The sequence below is a fragment of the Pogoniulus pusillus genome, chromosome 23 (assembly GCF_015220805.1).
Source record: "Pogoniulus pusillus isolate bPogPus1 chromosome 23, bPogPus1.pri, whole genome shotgun sequence".
Lineage (NCBI taxonomy): Eukaryota > Metazoa > Chordata > Aves > Piciformes > Lybiidae > Pogoniulus > Pogoniulus pusillus.
In genome coordinates this window covers 12,520,827-12,537,789 of record NC_087286.1, presented here as the reverse complement: position 1 = coordinate 12,537,789, position 16,963 = coordinate 12,520,827, and the positions used below count along the sequence as shown (strand labels likewise).

Genomic DNA, 16,963 nt, shown 5'->3' with positions numbered 1-16,963 from the left:
ACAGTATGGAGTGTTGTGAGACCTCATGCTTTTCACATACATGCATTTATTCATTTTATTTGCTTTTCTGTTTTTAATTTTTATTTCTTAGCTCTCCTCTTTATTTCCTCTTTTTTTATCTCTCACATAGGTGTGACTTGCTCTTCTTCAGCCCACATAGTGCACTGGTGAAGATGTCTGCTTAGAATTCCAGGCAGACCAAACAACCAAAGGCTGGTTGTGAACCAGTTGGTTTCAGTGCAAACACTACAGTCCAGTGTTCATTTTTTTTTATCTCACTCCTCCCCCATCTCCCTGCTTTCCTCTCCATCTCTTATTTTCCCTCATCTTCCTCATTTTCTTTCCATCTCCTTCCTTTTCCCTCATCTTCCCTTTTTAATCTCTATCTCCCTCCTTTCAGCACCACCTCTCCTTTTCCACCACACCTGTCTCTTTCCCACCCCACTCTGCATTTTCCCCTTTTTTTCCCCAAACTCAGAGCACCTGGGTGCTGTTGAGTCTCCTCCCACCCCAGGTGTAACCACTTTGCCCTCCCTACCCACTCCCCTTTATAATCGGCCCCAGGAGAGGCAGAAGCCCTAAGCTTGCCCATCTGGGCAGAGGGATCCTCCTCGCATCGTCACTGGTGAGTGCCCATGGTGCGCACTGGGTGAATGGTGGAGGTGATCTTAAAGGCCGGGGGGCCTGCTTGGCCCCCCGGCTAGGTAGGGCTAGGCTCAAAGATTGCTCGAATATCACCACGGGTGCTGGCTGAGCTGCTTTATGTTTAGCTGCTTCTTTCTGCTCGCTTGTAACTGACAGGAGTAAATCTGTGGAACATCCTGCGAAGCATTGAAGGAGCATGGAGGAGATGCCTGAGGATGCTGAAGAAGGAAGATGGACTACAGCTCCAGTCTCATTGATGCTCTTTTTGTCAGTGTGACTCAAACTTTGTCTTGCTTTGTGACTAAGTTAAAACTGGCTTGATTCAGCAGCAGGTGAAATCCTGGCTGTGTGAAGCCAGAGCAGAGCACTTGGTGACTAGGATGTAGTTCAGTCTGCCCAACTGGGCAGAGGGATCCTCCTCCTGTCATCATTGGTGAGTGCCCGTGGTGTGCAGTGGGTGAATGGGAAGGGGTGAAAGGTGAGGGGCCTGGTGGCCCTCCAGTTAAGCAGGATAGGGGGTTGATAGTCACTCCAACATCACCCATGGGTGCTGGCTAGGCCTTCTTGCTTAGGCTGAGGAGCTGGCTCTAGTTTGGAGATGTCCCTGCCCATGGTGGGGAGGTTACAGCAGATGATGGCAGTAGATAATCTGTGAGGTCCTTTTCAACCTGAGCCATTCTAAGATTCTGGAATTAACCTACTTTCTGATGTTATTTCTGTACCCTGAGGAGCACAGTGGTGGGTTTCCACTCCTGGTGTAAGCTAGTAAACTCTATCAAAGAGTCTAAACAGAACAGCTTTCATACATAGGATTGGTAGCACTGATCACTGAGCCTTTTCTCCAAGCAGTTATTGGGAGGAAACATCCAGGCTCCTGGCCAGATTAGAATCATATAATCAAGCAGGTTAGAAGAGTCTTTCAAGATCATCCAGTCCAACCTAGCACTCAGCCCTATCCAATCAACTAGACCATGGCACTGTGTGCCTCATCCAGGCTTTTCTTGAACACCTCCAGAGACGGTGATTCTATCACCTCCCTGGGCAGTTCATTCCAATGTCAAATCTCTCTGTGAAGAGTTGATTTCTGTCAAAAAAATGAACTCCCTCCTGCTGACACAAATCTTTACACTTCATCTGTATGCAATCAAGGATATGATACAGGATCATTCGAAAGTCAACCACCCCAACAAACATCTAAAGAAAGTAGGATCACACTCTAGAAATACTGTGTTTTGTTTCTGGTTCTGAAATAGGTTTCTCCAAAAAAATGCTTTACATAATTACCTAATTTTCAGATAGGTGTAATGCAATTGAATGGGAGGAGAGGATTTCTTTTGAAAATTGCTAATTAACAATTTCCAGATATGAGAATGAGAAGCAGACTCTTGCTTTGGATTTCATCTTTATAGCTTTGGAAAAAGGATATGCATAAGATCTTTAATGAATATAGCTCATATACCTGGACTCACTTGGAGACACTTCCATGTAGCCTTGTGAACTAAATTCTACCTATAGTGTAAAGAAAATAATTTCTCACTTTTACACGTGTAGAATTTTAAGGACTAATCTTTAACAGGATTAAGATGTCTCTAATCTTCTTCTGGAGAACTGAGTTCAGGATGCTTACTATAGGATTAGTATGCATCAAATTTGGTTCCCTTCAATATACAACCTCTGTAATGGGTTGAAAAGCGTCTTGTCAGTGTGGTGATGGACCAGCATGAGCTTGGTGTCTCCTGCTCTTAGACTGCAGCATGTGAGCTGGAGCAGCCACCCAGGGCTTTGCCATCTCACTATGCAGTGAATGATTTTTGTGGACTATCAGGAAGATTGAGCAGAGGGATATCTATTTCACCTGCCTTTTGCTTTCTTACCTCCCTCTTACCCCTCACTGGTTACACAGTGAAGCATATAGAGAAATAGTCCTACTATGTGCAAATAATCAAGGGCATGGAACAATGAAAGTCAAGGAAACTGATTAAGATGTGTAAAACCTCTCCTTGGTGCACACACTCACAGGAAGCAAAAGCCATGGTCCTCGTGGGTTTCCAGAGTGTAAAGGATATATGACCACTGAGTCTCAATGAAGCTGTATGTGGTAAAGTTTACCTGAGAGAACTGCTACATCTATCCAGTGATGAATAGTCCCCCAGCAGCTCCAGGCCTTCAGAATGCTGTGCTGTGCTGCTTCCATGGCAACCAGCAGTACTTGGGATGGGGCCACAGAACTGCAGAGGTGCTTGATGCTTGGCAAGCTGGAGATACAGTGCTACAAGCTGACTTTCTCATTTCCAGCCATATAACTATGGCAGACTGGAACAACATAAATCCTACCATAATAATCATGGGACTGCTTAGTTGCTTGCAAGCCACTAAAGGGATAGGAGAGAAGAGAGGAAACCGAAAGATCTATAGAGGAGTATTTGCTGCTGCTGTAAGCATAAGAGGGAGTTCTGGATATGTATTTTGGAAAACTATGACCTTTCCCAGAGGGTTACTTAAATATTTGAAGCTACAGTGATCTCAACTATGCACTGATGTATATTCTTATCAGGAATTACTGCAGAAATTATGCTGCTGTGGCACTCAGCAAAGCACATGTTTACAGTTCATTTCATTTTCCTATTGAAAATGTATAAGCATATCACTTTCACCTTGAAAAATACTCACACAGCAGGAGGAAAATAGCATAGTTTACTTATAAAATCTGTTCTGTAAGAATATTTCTGTGTATCTTCCAACTCAATGGGAGGATATGTCCTTAAAAAAAGAGGTAAGCTGCCGGCAAAGGGTTGGGGAAGTAGGAATTTCACAAATCTTTTCATCTCAGGTAATTCTTGGAAACTCTTTTCCTTTCCCTTATTTTCCACATTTTTCCATGGAATTTAGTATTCAAAAAAATCCAGTTGTTTTTCCACCTTAAATACTGCTAAAAGTACTGGCCAGCCATAAGAGGCCTTGAAGAATTATTGTTTAGTTGAGTAAAAAGCTCTTCTTCTTCCAGGAAGCTTAACTTAGATGTCTTTGTGATCCTATCTACAGCACCCTTCTCTCACAAAACCTTTATCATGTCACAGATGAAAGGGAAGCAAACTGAAGCTGAAAGGCACTGGTTAGAGGTGGATTGGAGAAGAAAGCAAGAGCCTCTTAATTGTTCATATCAGGACAGTACAGTCACAGAAACGAGCAAATGCAGAATGGCATTGGAAAATGTGATATCAGGTATTTAGTCCTTAACTCCAGAAGGTGCTTCAAGGTTCAAAGAAGTTACAGCCTGTCTTTATCTCTTAGATAACCACAGAAGCCTAATAAATCTGCCTGTAAGTACTGAATTAAACACAAAATGTGTTTAGTTTAAAATCTGTGTAAACCAGATTTACCCTTAACCGACCTGCCCTAACAGGCTCATTCGGCAACGTAACCCAGCTCACGCTTCAGCTAGACATTTCAGCTTTAACTGAACTTTCAGAGTGTGTGTTAGTCACACAGAGGACAGGTGTAGACATTCAGTGGCTAAGAGGAACTGTGCCAATTGGCAGGTACTGGGTTTTGCCAAAACAGATTCATGTTTTACTGCTGCTGGATGAAAATGTGAAATTCTGTTAAATAATGCAGAAAAAAGAACATTTACTTAAAACAATGCCAGCTGGGACTCCTGATTTCAGCAGTGCCACTAAGGTAGCATTTCCTTGCACTCCCTGAGTGCCACCTTTCCCATCCTTTCCAAATAAAATTTTCAAAACTTATTTTGGAGCATGTGAGGATTTCTATGAGTAGCTGCACACAGCCATTAGTGAGAAGGGAAAACTGAGAAACTACAGAAAAGAAAAGGTGAGAAACTACAGCAGTGAGAAAGGACCAATGGCAATAGATGTGTTTAGCTGGCAGGAAAGGTACCAGAATAATAGCTGTGAGGAGCAATACACTGGGAGGGTTGGATGTAGTTAGAAATACTTGGGGATAGGCATACTTGTGTCTCTGCTACCTTGAAGTCTGGGTGAAAAAGCTACAGATTGGCACAGCACTGCTGGCTCACAGGATGTCAGCTGTTGGAAGGGACCCAAGGAGATCATTGAGTGCAAACCCCCCTGCCAGAGCAGGACCATACAATCTAGCACAGATCACAAAGGCTCTGAGACACTTTGGGAAAAGAGAAAGAAATCTACATCCCAATCAGGCTAGTATAAGGCTAATTCAACAAGAAGCTGGGAGGGGTCACAGCCAGGACTGCTGAACTGAAGCAGTCAATGGGATACTTGATACTTTACTTAGTTCTTGACTGCTATGTAAGGGAAGGCTGGTCTGGGTAAAGGCTCCTGATTGGAGTGCTGCTGTTAGGCTCCCCAGGGAAGTGGAGTCAACATTCTTGGAAGTGCTCAGAAAATGTGCAGACATGGCACTTTGTAACACACTTCGGTGACTATGGTGGTGTTAGGTTGATAGTGACTTGATGATCTTAGAGCTTTTTTACCAACCTTAATGATCCTACAGTTCTTCTATCTTCATCTGGCTCTTTAGACTCTTCTTATCTCAGCCCAGGGGATATTTGCTTTTTTTCCTTCCTGATTCTCCTTTTCATCCCACTGGGGTGGTGGGGGCAGGAATGAGAGGGGCCATGCAGTGCTCAATAGCCAGCTGGCCTCAACCATAACATGTGGTCTGACAAGTTTTCCTTGTTCTTGAACATGGAATATTTACTTTTCTTGCAGAGAGAATTTAGACATCTTGCTGAATTTCAAAGGGTTTCCCCCTCCTGAGCTGCTCTACAGGAGAAGTAAATATGTATTGCCCTAACTGCAATAATAGCACCAGCAGAACACCACAGAGCATGGGGCACATTTTGGGCACATCTAAATTGCCATCTAAGGTCATTTAAATGTACAGAAAATTTCTTCCCAAAGCACAGAGAAATGTGAGCCCTGCAAGGTATTGGAAATTCAACTTCCTCAGCTGCAAATTTGCAACAATTCATAAGCTTTAGTGTTGTGGGGCAAGTTCTTTCACAAGTGGATAAAAAACGTTCTTTGTGTCAGTAATAAATGACAGGCAAGCAATTCTGGCAGCAAGTGTTTCAGCCATCCTGGTGAAATGGATTAATATTCCCCTCCTTACATTAATTCATATTACAACATGTACACGGCAGAATGATAATAGGGTCCTTCCCTCCTGCTTGTCATGTATAAAATATTGTACCACTTTATAACATTAAAAGGGTGAGGAGGGCCAGACACTGCTCAAAAAGAAAAGAGAAACCTAAACTTTCAAAGGTAACATCTTCAGTGTGAAATGTAGTATTCATGAACACTGTCAAATACCAACCTCATCTCGAGTGCTGGCTCCTGCTAATTCTTACTGACAGCTGTTCTCATGCTTACCTAGAGACATTTGGTTTTAAATGTCAGCCTGGTTGGATCTTGCTTCCTTCCTAAACATTCACCAACAAGATGAGGAACAAGTTTGTTTCAAAAAAGAAAAAAAGGCAGAAAGAAATTATGTGCAAATGTGAAATGTGTGAAGTGTTCTGGAAGGAGATTTCAGATAAAACTTGTCCCAAGAAAATGATTTCTTTCCATACATCCTGGGACTGCAAAATAAGGGCTCTGTCTATACAATATCTACTACATATGGAAGGGTAGCAGTCTGCTAATAAACCTGATACACTCAAGTTAATACATGAGAGGAGGTGGGGTTCAGTAGGGCAAAGTGTACAGTCCTGCACCTAGGTCAGGGCAATCTTTGATATCAATACAGCCTGGGGAATGATGAAATTGAGAGCAGCTCTGCTGAAAAGGACTTGGGGGTAACTGGTGGATAAGAAGCTGGACATGAGCCAACAATGTGAGCCTGCAGCCCAGAGGGCTAGTGGCAGCCTGGGCTGCATCAAAGGCAGTGTGGCCAGCAGATGGAGAGAGGATTCTGACTCTGCTCTGGTGTACTGGAATACTGTGTTCATCTCTGGGGCCTCCAATACAAGAGAGACATGGACCTGCTGAAGCAGGTCAGAGGAGAGACACAAAGATGATCAGAGGGATAGAGCATCTCTGCTGTGAAGACAGGCTGCAAGATCTGAGGCTGTTCTCCCTGGAGAGAAGACTGTGGGGAAATCATAGAACTACTTTTCAATATTTGAAGGGGACTTACAGGAAGGCTGTGGAAGCACTGTTTGGAAGGGCCTGTCTGGATAGGACAAAAGGCAATGGTTTCAAATTGGAGCAGGGGAGATTTAGGTAGGACAGAAAGAGGAATCTTTTCTATGAGAGTGAAGAAGTACTGGAAGAGGCTACCCAGGGATGTGGTTGAAGCCCCATCCCAGGAGACATTCAAGATTAGACTTGGTCTTGCTCTAGGCAGGCTAGATCTAGTTGGAGGTGTCCCTGCTGGGTGCAAAGGGATTGGACAAGATGACCTTTGAGGGTCTCTTCCAACCCAAAGTGACCTGTATACCTGTGAATTTGTGTGGGCATGAGCAGACTGATCTCAAGCCTTCTGTTCTCTGTGGGTCTCAGAAAAAATTGCTATCTCCTTGGTCCTTGCATATTCAGTGGCTGCTACAAATGCTCATAATGGGAGCTGCAAAATTTTTCAGGGGTTCTACATTGCCCCTTGCAGTAAGAGAAATAAATGCCCTTGCATACTGGAAAATTAATAGTCTGTTTAAACAGCTTTTAAACTCTCAACAGATCTTCTTCCTCCTCCCTCTTCACAGCCCCTTTCTGTAAAGCCCTTTAAGTAGTGCTATAAGAGAGTAAAGTGAATGTTAAGGGAGTAGTGGAGCTCAATTGCTTCTTATCAAGACTGGTTCTTTTCCCATGAAGTGTGTTTTGATAAGGTCCTCAGGATATATACCTCTTTATGGGACACATGAGGGTCTATTCATCAACCAGTGTCATATTTTTTGGCAGAGATTAATCTTTTTATATACATCTTTGCAACACTTTATGGAACAAAATATTGTATTTGGGACACCAGGTCACAATAGAGACAACCAAAAGCCCCATTGGGGTATTCTCTGACTTTCTAATCTGACAGCTTTTGGGACTAATGTCTCCAAGGAAATTACACTTCAGTAAGGACTAGACCTCCTAGGGCATTTCTTTCTGAATAGACAAGAGACAAATAATCAGAATGTGCAAGAAGACACTGTTTGGAAGCACAGCACTGGATGATAGTGGACTTGGGTAAAGCCAGAAGAAGAGTGTTTCTGTCTGCTGAGTTTGAGAGCTGGTTTATTTCTCCTTCTCTCTCTCCTCCTTTGTGACTGAATGACAGTCTCCCACCATCTTCCCACTGCCTAGAATAAAGTCCAAAAGTCTGCATTTCTTGTCATTATATGGGCTATTAAGGATGTTCTCCGGGCTGTCGTGTTAGAGGCTGCTAATCAATGGGCACCACCCACAGACAGTCAAAGATCAACATCAGTGCACAGTTCAAAATTAGATGAGCAGTGCCTGAACAAGGATCATCACAGTAAAGTAATGCTATGAGAGAATTAGCATGTATTAGTGAGCAAACAAAGCTCACTACAGGTACTTACTAACAAGTAATCCTCAAATTCTTCTGTGTCACTCATCTAACTGTTTCACTGCATGTTAAGATCCCTCTGGGTCCTTCTTGAAGGTAATTTCCTTCATGGATGTGCAAAAACTCATCCTGTAGCTGTCTCAAGAGACTTTGTAACCGTCATCTGCTTGATGTGTAGGCGTAGATAGGGCATTATACGCTGCTGCATGAAGGACCTGCAGCTGTTGCTGGCTCTCATACAGATTTGTCTGGATTCAGTTTCTCAGACACATCTGAGCTGTGCTCTTTCACTGCACTGTCGCTGATCAAAATGCAATTTTTTTTCCATAGGAATATGCACAACTGAATTTATCCCTAATTTAAATTAAAAGCAGGATTCAGTAGAGTGGCTGATGCAAGCAGACTTCAGTGCACAGCCTGGACATTTCCCTGCACTCTTAAGAAGGCTCCCTGAGCTTCTAGTGGGTCACTGTGTCACTGACACAGATATCCTGCATGAAAAAAAATAATAAACTGGGAGATGTCCTACATAAAGCTCTCCCCTCAGCACTGAATACCAGTCTCACATAGCAAACAGCTAAACCCTTTCCCTATCAAAATCCAGCTTTCATTTGACATGTTTTTCTCAACTTTATTTTTTTTAGTGGTAGTTTTAGATGGGTGAAGTCAATGAGGTCAAGAACTCATCTATTTTGAAAGGCTGGGTTATGTGAAAAGAAGTTCAGTACCCTAACTAATACATACTGAGGGAGCTTATGGCTTATGAGTTTATCCTGTGTGCTAGTTACAGTGTAACTAGCAAGCTGGAGACTAGGTAAGATGACAATTGCCAGTAACAACCCATCTATACATTTAGAAATGATATGACAATAGAAGAAATTAAGATCAAAGAAGGCTAATTTAGATGGAAATGGGTTGTAAATAATGACATAATCCAATTTGTTTTCCTTGCTAACAGACAGAATTAAATATGACCATTAGCATATGTTCTGTGTACACAGAATCTGTGCTATGTGCAATTAAATACTGCATTGTAACATGACTGAGGCTAGATTAATCCCATTTCAGCTGTGTGCCTAAATCCATTGGAATTGTTTGGTTCTAATTCTCCTGGCAATTCTCAGGCTTCCTAAACCCTTACCTGTCATTGCTTCTAAAACCCACAGAGCTATCAGCTGTAATCTTCAGTCCTGCAAACCTCAGAATTCCTTGTTTGGCTTTGACAGCCTCTTAAAAATTTGAAACTGATAGTTCAGCCCTAATAACTGTACAGTTGAATACAACCTTTGGTGGCAGTGAGATGCTCTGTACCCAGGGACCAGTTTAGTTATCTCACCTGCAGCTTCTCCAAACATCTAAGCAGAAAGATGATTTCACCAAGATGGTAAGAATACAATGATTTCTTGCCATAGACACACTTTTGGTGACTGAAACACTTAAGCAGTGGAAGTCAGGTACAAAATCTTTAGGGGAAAAAAAGTATTTTCAGTCCTATTCATGATGTTAGTAGCTATAATTCTTTCTGCCTTTAGTGCAAATCTTAATGTTTTATGTCAACACAGGATATTGAAGAGAAAAAAAAAAAGCTAGATTACTTTCAAAGCTGCAGCAGAAGGTTGGGAGCTCAGAGATTAATTCTCTACTACTTTGCATGACAGAAGATTTTTTTTGTCTATGTCATACAGATCTTTTATGACTGGATTACCAAGGCCAGAAGACAGGATGAAGGCATGTAGGCTGGTTTCAAGCTTTCTTCTAGAACACACACTCTCCTCACAGTTCAGTTCCAGGAATAAGATGACACCAATAGAGTGCTTGTGGTTAACTAAGTGCTCCTGTTGTGCTGAACCCTTCTTTGTGATCCAGTTGGGGTTTTCTTTTTTCCCCTTTATTCTACTATATCAAATTTCTGGTGGCAACTTCTGTAATGGATTTGTTCTTTGTACCTATTTAGTCTGAACATTTATAGCTATTTTCTTTTTATGTTTTTTTTTCACTGTTCTGCTATAAAATGCTATGGGACCTTCTTATAACACCTCCATGGAATTCTGGACTGTTTAAATACTTGACAGCGCATAAATATCTGTGTTTCATAACCTCAAGATATTTTTCCTCACAATCTTCCCATTCCAGAGCGAATTTCATTGACAAGATGAGTTGTGTTTCTGCAACAAGCCTCAACATTTGTCTTCCCATACATTAACAAATCAGATGGAGAAGAAAACTACTGAATAGGTTGTTTCTCAAGAGCCTGGGTGAGGCTTACCCTTGGAAAGCAATACTGCAAGCCAAGAACAGTATGTATAAATGCACTTCGTTCAGGACATTTTTCACTTCATGGAGACCCATCAGCCCTCCAGGCAGATTCCTCCCAAGTTTTGTCAGCACACCCATAAATCTTGAAGTCCCTCCCACTGACAGAAAAAAAGCAACCCACAAAAAAACAAAACCAACAAGTGATGCTCCAAGGCAAGCACAGCAAATCAGCTGATACAGCCAGGCAGACCTGCTCTTATTAAAGACAGATGAATGTGTGGGTTGAGCCTTGAGAAAACATCACAAACTTCTTGCTGACAGTGGTGAAGTCTTTTGACACTTGAGTTTCGTTATTTGCAATGTCCAGGCTTTTCATGTTCAGAAAGAAAACACAAGCTTTTCTGAAATCAGCAGAGTGGGGAGAAAAAGGGGCCTTAAAAACTACCTACCACAGACTGAACAAACAAACTTTCCAGAACTTAAGGAGATGCTTGAAGAAAATGGTGCTGACAAAGTGTATCTACATCATCCATTTGTTAATCTGTGTTACTGCTTTTAGTGCTTCTGCTGCTAGAGGCCAGCTCCATGATTGCAATGCATTTGCTCTGGAAGGGTTTCTGCTGTATCATGCACTAGGGAGAAATAACTGTTGAGTACAATTTAACTGTCTAAGCTGAGGAGAAAAAAAAATTACTAGTAATTATTCCCACTTGCTTGCCTTTCAGGAAATGTGCATTTTAAGGGCTCACATAACTATAAAAGCACTTGCATGCTGAGCAGCTTTGAAAGACTTTTAAACAGTTTGAAACTCAAGATATTTACTGACTCCCAAGGACCACTGACAGCTACGCTGTGTTTGGACCCACTGTTTACTTTTCATAAGCCATGTGTGATCCAAACGGGGAACAGAAGCTTGAATCTCATAGATCAGCTGCTTGCATTTGGTTTCTCAGTATCAGGATCGTAAACATTTGCATTATTGGAAGCCTTCATGCACAAGAGGATTCTCTCACACACAGAGCACTATCTGATTCTCAGCAAGTCTGAGGAAGACTCAGATGCAGAAAACTCTTCTAATTGGAGAAATAATTATTTGTGGCCATAAGTTTCATTCCTAGACTGGAGAAGCATACAAAATATCCTTCACTTCCAGGAAGGTGCTACTATAGGTTGAATATAGAATAGCATTTGCTGGAAGGGACCTTTGGAGGTCAACCAGTGCAGCACTCTGCTAAAAGCAAGTGTAGCCTTGAAGTCAAATCTAGTTGCTCTGTGCTTTTCCCAGTCTATTTCTGAGTATTTTCAAAGCTGCAGACCCCACAGTCTCTCTGGAAAACCTGGTCTGGTACTTAAGAACTCTTATTCCTCTTTTATTCCTCTTCTATCTATTTAGAATTTCCATTACTATAATGGAAATGCTCATGGCCACAGCAGACGAATCCCTTTTGGCAACACCAGCCACACGGCTAGATGATGATCCGCAGCTCCTTTCTCCTGCTTCCCCTTGACCAGTAAGGTTGAGGACACCAGTGGTTTCTCTCTGTTTTTCATTTTAATCTCAAGGGCCAAGTATTGACCCTACCTTGTCCCCAAAGTCTCCATTGACAGTATCACTGATACCCACAAGGGCAAGCAGCAGTCCCTAGCTGTCTTTTTTCCAGTTCTGGTATTATAAAGAGTTTGTGTGTGTGTGTATATACACACATACAAACTGGGATTTCCTGATGAAAGACAAAGAATGAAGTCAGATGTCAAATTACCTCTTCTGCAGTACTGAAGTAAATTGCCTTGTTCCCCTTTCAATCTTTGGACCTTGGTTACAAAGACCATAAAAAGACACAGAATATAATAATCACCTACTGAGGTTACAAATTTCTGTGTGAGAGAGAACTTCATGTTCCTTTCTAGAGATGTCTGAGGAATTGTTACCCTGAAGCTATTTCCACACGAGTTCTGAATTTCCTACCTGTCTATGCTGACAGCTTTTGAAGCTCTCCTCTTTGTAAAGTACAGCATCCAACCCAGAGAAAGCTCTGTGCTCTGGTGAATGTTTAATATCCATTTAAATGCCCTGACCACTTTCAGCTTTCCAGCTTCCTCTTTCAAAATTAACATCAAAAAATGGTTTTGCTTCAGTTCCTTCCCCTTCTACAATTTGCATTCTTTGCCAATGCATATTAAAGGGTTCATAAAAATGCATCATGGACCCATCTGAAGGATGTGATTAACAGCTAATATGAGACATTACCTCGCAGTGCTTTGACAGAGATGATCACGTTCAATTATATTTGATGATGGTAATTCATAATTATCAGTTTTGGTTACATGTGAAAGATGCAGTATGGCAACTGCTGGAGATTCAAAGCTTCTGTATAAGCTTAAGAAATAAATACTGATGTAAGTTTTATGAATGTCCTGTTGTGGCCACTGCCACTGACTAGCCACATAACTCTCCTCAGCTCTGCCCATCTCAACAGCATGTCTTGGACTGCTGGAACATCTTGTGGCTAAGCTGTACTCATAAAATGATATAGTTACTCTTTATAAAACATTTTGGACAACTTTTTCTTAAGAAACAGTCACACAGAAACAGATTTCAATAAAAACTTCTTGATATTCAAAACACAGAAATCTCATTGGCTCTGGGAACTTTTCACTCTGATTTTTCTGTCATAGTATCATAGAACGCCTTAGATTGGAGGGGACCTTACTGATCATCATGGGCAGGGACATCTCAATTAGACTTGGCTGCTCAAGACCTCGTCCAACTTGGTCTTCAGCACCCATGGGTAAGAGAGAGTTTTGCATTGAAATGAAAGAAATAAATTGTGTCATAAATTCAATTATTGTGATGCTTTTACTGGAGAAAAAAAAATAGCTTAAAGAACTGCTGTATTAAAAAAAAAATGTAAGGCCTGGCTTGTGCTCAGTTGTAACTGCAGAAGCCAGATCTGGCCTGTGGGGAAAGCTGGAATAAACAGGAAACTTCTGGTCTGCATTGTGCAAGTTTCTCTGAAAGTTAATTTAGGGCTCCTTATCTCTCTCCATTCTGGAAGAGATCCATAGAGCATAGGTAAATAGGATTTTAATAGGACTTTTCATCAGGTTGTCTAGAGACAGGACAAGGAGGAATTGTTTGCAACTGAGGGAGAGCAGGGTTAGACTGGAGTTGAGGAAGAAGTTCTTTAGTAGGATGGTGCTGAGACTCTGGAACAGGCTGCCCAGGAAAGCTGTGGCCATGTCCTGCCTGGGGGTGTTGAAGCCCAGGCTGGAAGAGGCCTTGAGTATCTGAGTCTAGTTGAGAGAAATTGCTGACCATGGTGGGGAGGTTGGAGTTGATGACCTCTGAGATGCCTTTCAACCCAGGCCATTCTATATAGTTGTACTTTCAGGGGGAAAATCAACCTATTTTGCCTAGTGTATGCTATTGGAGCTGAGCAGTGAACCACAATGGCTTTTGAATGAGGGTGACATTTGGCAGACAGTTTGTATTTTCAGAAGCACTTTGCTGTCAGGATTTTTTCCCCCCCAGAGCTAATTTTGAATAAGCTTTTTAATAAACATGGGAAAGCAGAAAATGGATGTACACTTATAAATACACATATTTGGTAATGCTATTTAAATACAGTTATTGAAGTTTTTAAGTAAAGCACAGAAATTAAAAGAAATAATCAAGATATTATTAGTGTGCAATGGTTTTAACCTCCCTTCTGCATTAGAATGCAGTATTTTTGTCTGTCCTTACTTCAGAAGTGTTCTCTACATTTATTGTATACATTGGCAGCCAAGGTGGACTGGTCTATTATCTCTGCCAGCCATTTGTGTTGGCAGTGTTCTCCCCTTGTCTAGTTAAAGAGGAAGCAGCATAAATTCTTGATAGTGATCAGTATATTAATGTGTAAAGATGAAGACCATAGTTCAAGTTTCAGTACTGAATAAAATGTTGATGAATGTTGGAATGGGCTGCCCAGGGAGGTGGTGGAGTCGCCGTCCCTGGGGCTGTTCAAGGCAAGATTGGACGTGGCACTTGGTGCCATGGTCTAGCCTTGAGAATTGTGGTAAAGGGTTGGACTTGATGATCTGTGAGGTCTCTTCCAACCTTATTGATACTGTGAAGTCACCATGCAACAACTAGTCTTGCAGTCAACTTGTATGCTGCTTTCTTGCTGCCCTGCCAAGGTTGGAAAAAATTACAGAATGCTTCTTATTATATACCTAAACATCATACTTTTAAAGAGATTTTTAAACAGGAGGCATCTGAAAGGACTTATGCCAAAGAACATGGAGAAGAGAAGGAACAGTACTTATGAGTGAAGTCAATTTGGGATCCACCTTGCCAGAGGAAAACACTGAAGTGAGCTTTTACCTTATGCTCTGGGTTGTTCTGCCTGCACCAAGCAATGATCAACAGACATCCACAAAGCAGAAAGTGCCAAAGGAGTGCTCAAACATCATTTCACTCCTGTGTCACAAATAATTCCCTGCATTGGCTTGTAAGATGTGGCTTAGTTAGATGCAATATTTCCTTGTACCTGAAGGAAAGCAATGAGATGAGCTGACCATGTTAGTCACAGTACCCAATGATTTAACTTGTCCCTGCATCCCTCCTTTCTTGTAGTGCAAATGAAGAGGCAGACACAATTAGACCCTTCATTTCAAACCTAGGGTTGATTTTTCAATTATTTCTAACAAACTGTTGGTCAATTTACATGTGTATCAGGTCCTTTACACGCAGACTATAACTGCTGTTAGCTGCGAGAGTAATAACATTGAGGCAGCTCCTATGGGGGAAAAATGTTAGCATTCAGCTTTCTAATTATTAACACGATTAATCTTCTCTCTTGCTGTTTTTAGAATTCCAATGAAACTATTTAAAAATTTAGAACCTGCTCTATGGGAAAACGAAATCTTAATTGGGCAGGATGTGCAGATTTTCTACACGTAAATGAGGGTCCAGGTTAACTACTCCTTGCCAATGCTATTGTGGACTAGAGGAGCTGCTCCTTCTGCTTCTCCTGTAATACAGCAGGAACGAGAGACCCAGGTTCAAGTCTCCAAAGAACATTTGCAAATGTTGGGCAATTATAATAATTATCCACAGGATGTGTGTGCACAGCAGCAATACAAAAATGCTGCAAGTTGGATGCATGATCGGAAACGGAAGCATTCAGGGCTTAAAGGTCACAACAGCAGAAGGAGTTATGATAAAGGCCTCAAAATCACTTGAGTGTATCAGTCACTCCTAGTTATCAGTCACTCCAAGTCTGCTGAAACATAAAAGCCTTCTCCCCCCCCCCCCTTTTTTTTTCCTCTTTTCTATGAGGACAATTCCCAAAGGAGGCAAATAGGAGCAAACACTATGAGAGAAAAAAAAAATATAAAGAAGGAAAGCAAATAAAGTTTGACAAAGTTTAGACATGAAACTCCCTGGGTTAGGCCATGGGTCATTCTCTTTAAGTGCCCTTTCCTTCTTCTCACACAAATACCTTCCACGTTCTTCCACTTTGATGCCCACAGAAACTCATACAACAACTGATGAGGGAACTGAGTTACAAGCAGAGGACTGATTCTATCCATTACACTTAAGTATGGTGATGAGGAATTTCTTACACCCATGCACAATATGACTGCAGTGATGCTAATGCCAAGCATGCTCCTGCTAAAGAGACTCCCCCCTCTGCAGCCTCTGAGCAAAGTGGAAGCTGCAGTCTTCCACACAGTCACCATTGCCTGTGAGAGCAGGACTTCAGCCAATAGTTATGAGAGAATTTCAACATCATCATCATCAGAGCTCCATTCTTTAGCTGAATCACAGAATCATGGAATGGCAGGGGTTGGAAGGGACCTCTGGAGATCATCCAGTCCAACCTCCATGCCAGAGCAAGAGCACCCAGGGCAGGTCACATAGGAACACATCCTGGTGGATATTGAACGTCTCCAGAGAAGGAGACTCCACAACCTCTGTGGGCAGCCTGCTCCAGGGCACCAGCACCCTCACAGGGAAAACGTTTCCCCTTCTGTTCCTGTGGCACCTCCTCTGCTCCAGCTTGCCCCCAGTGCCCCTTATTTTGTCACTGGACACCACTGAGCAGAGACTGGCTCTGTCCTCCTGACACTGCCCACACACCAATGATGGCAGCCCACAGGCTCCTCTGTTCCCTGCTCCCAGCCCCAGCTCCCTCAGCCTGGCCTCACAGGAGATGTTCCACTGCCTACAGAAGCTTTGTGGCTCTGTGCTGGACTTTCTCAAGCAGTTGCCTGAGGTCCTTCTTGACCTGAGGGGCCCAGAACTGGACACAACATTCCAGATGCACCCCCACCACAGAGCAGAGTAGAGGGGCAGGAGAACTAGTTACATCATTTCTAATCCCCCTCAGAAAGCCCCTGGCCACCTTGGCCACAAGGGCACACTGCTGACTCATGGCCATGCTGTTGTCCACCAGCACTCTCAAGTCCTTTTCCCCAGTGCTGCTCTCCAACAGTTTAGTCCCCAGCCTGTGATGGTCCACGGGGTTGTTCTTTCCAGATGCAAGACCCTCCA

At 42.4% G+C, this 16,963-nt stretch overlaps 1 long non-coding RNA gene across 1 annotated transcript; it reads left to right on the top strand.

Moving 5' to 3' along the window:
- Positions 1-563: 563 nt before the first annotated feature.
- LOC135185654 (uncharacterized) lies at positions 564-12,829 on the top strand. The gene is made up of 3 exons (XR_010306545.1): positions 564-625; positions 802-1,078; positions 9,852-12,829. It is a non-coding gene; the product is annotated as an uncharacterized LOC135185654 (long non-coding RNA).
- Positions 12,830-16,963: the final 4,134 nt, after the last annotated feature.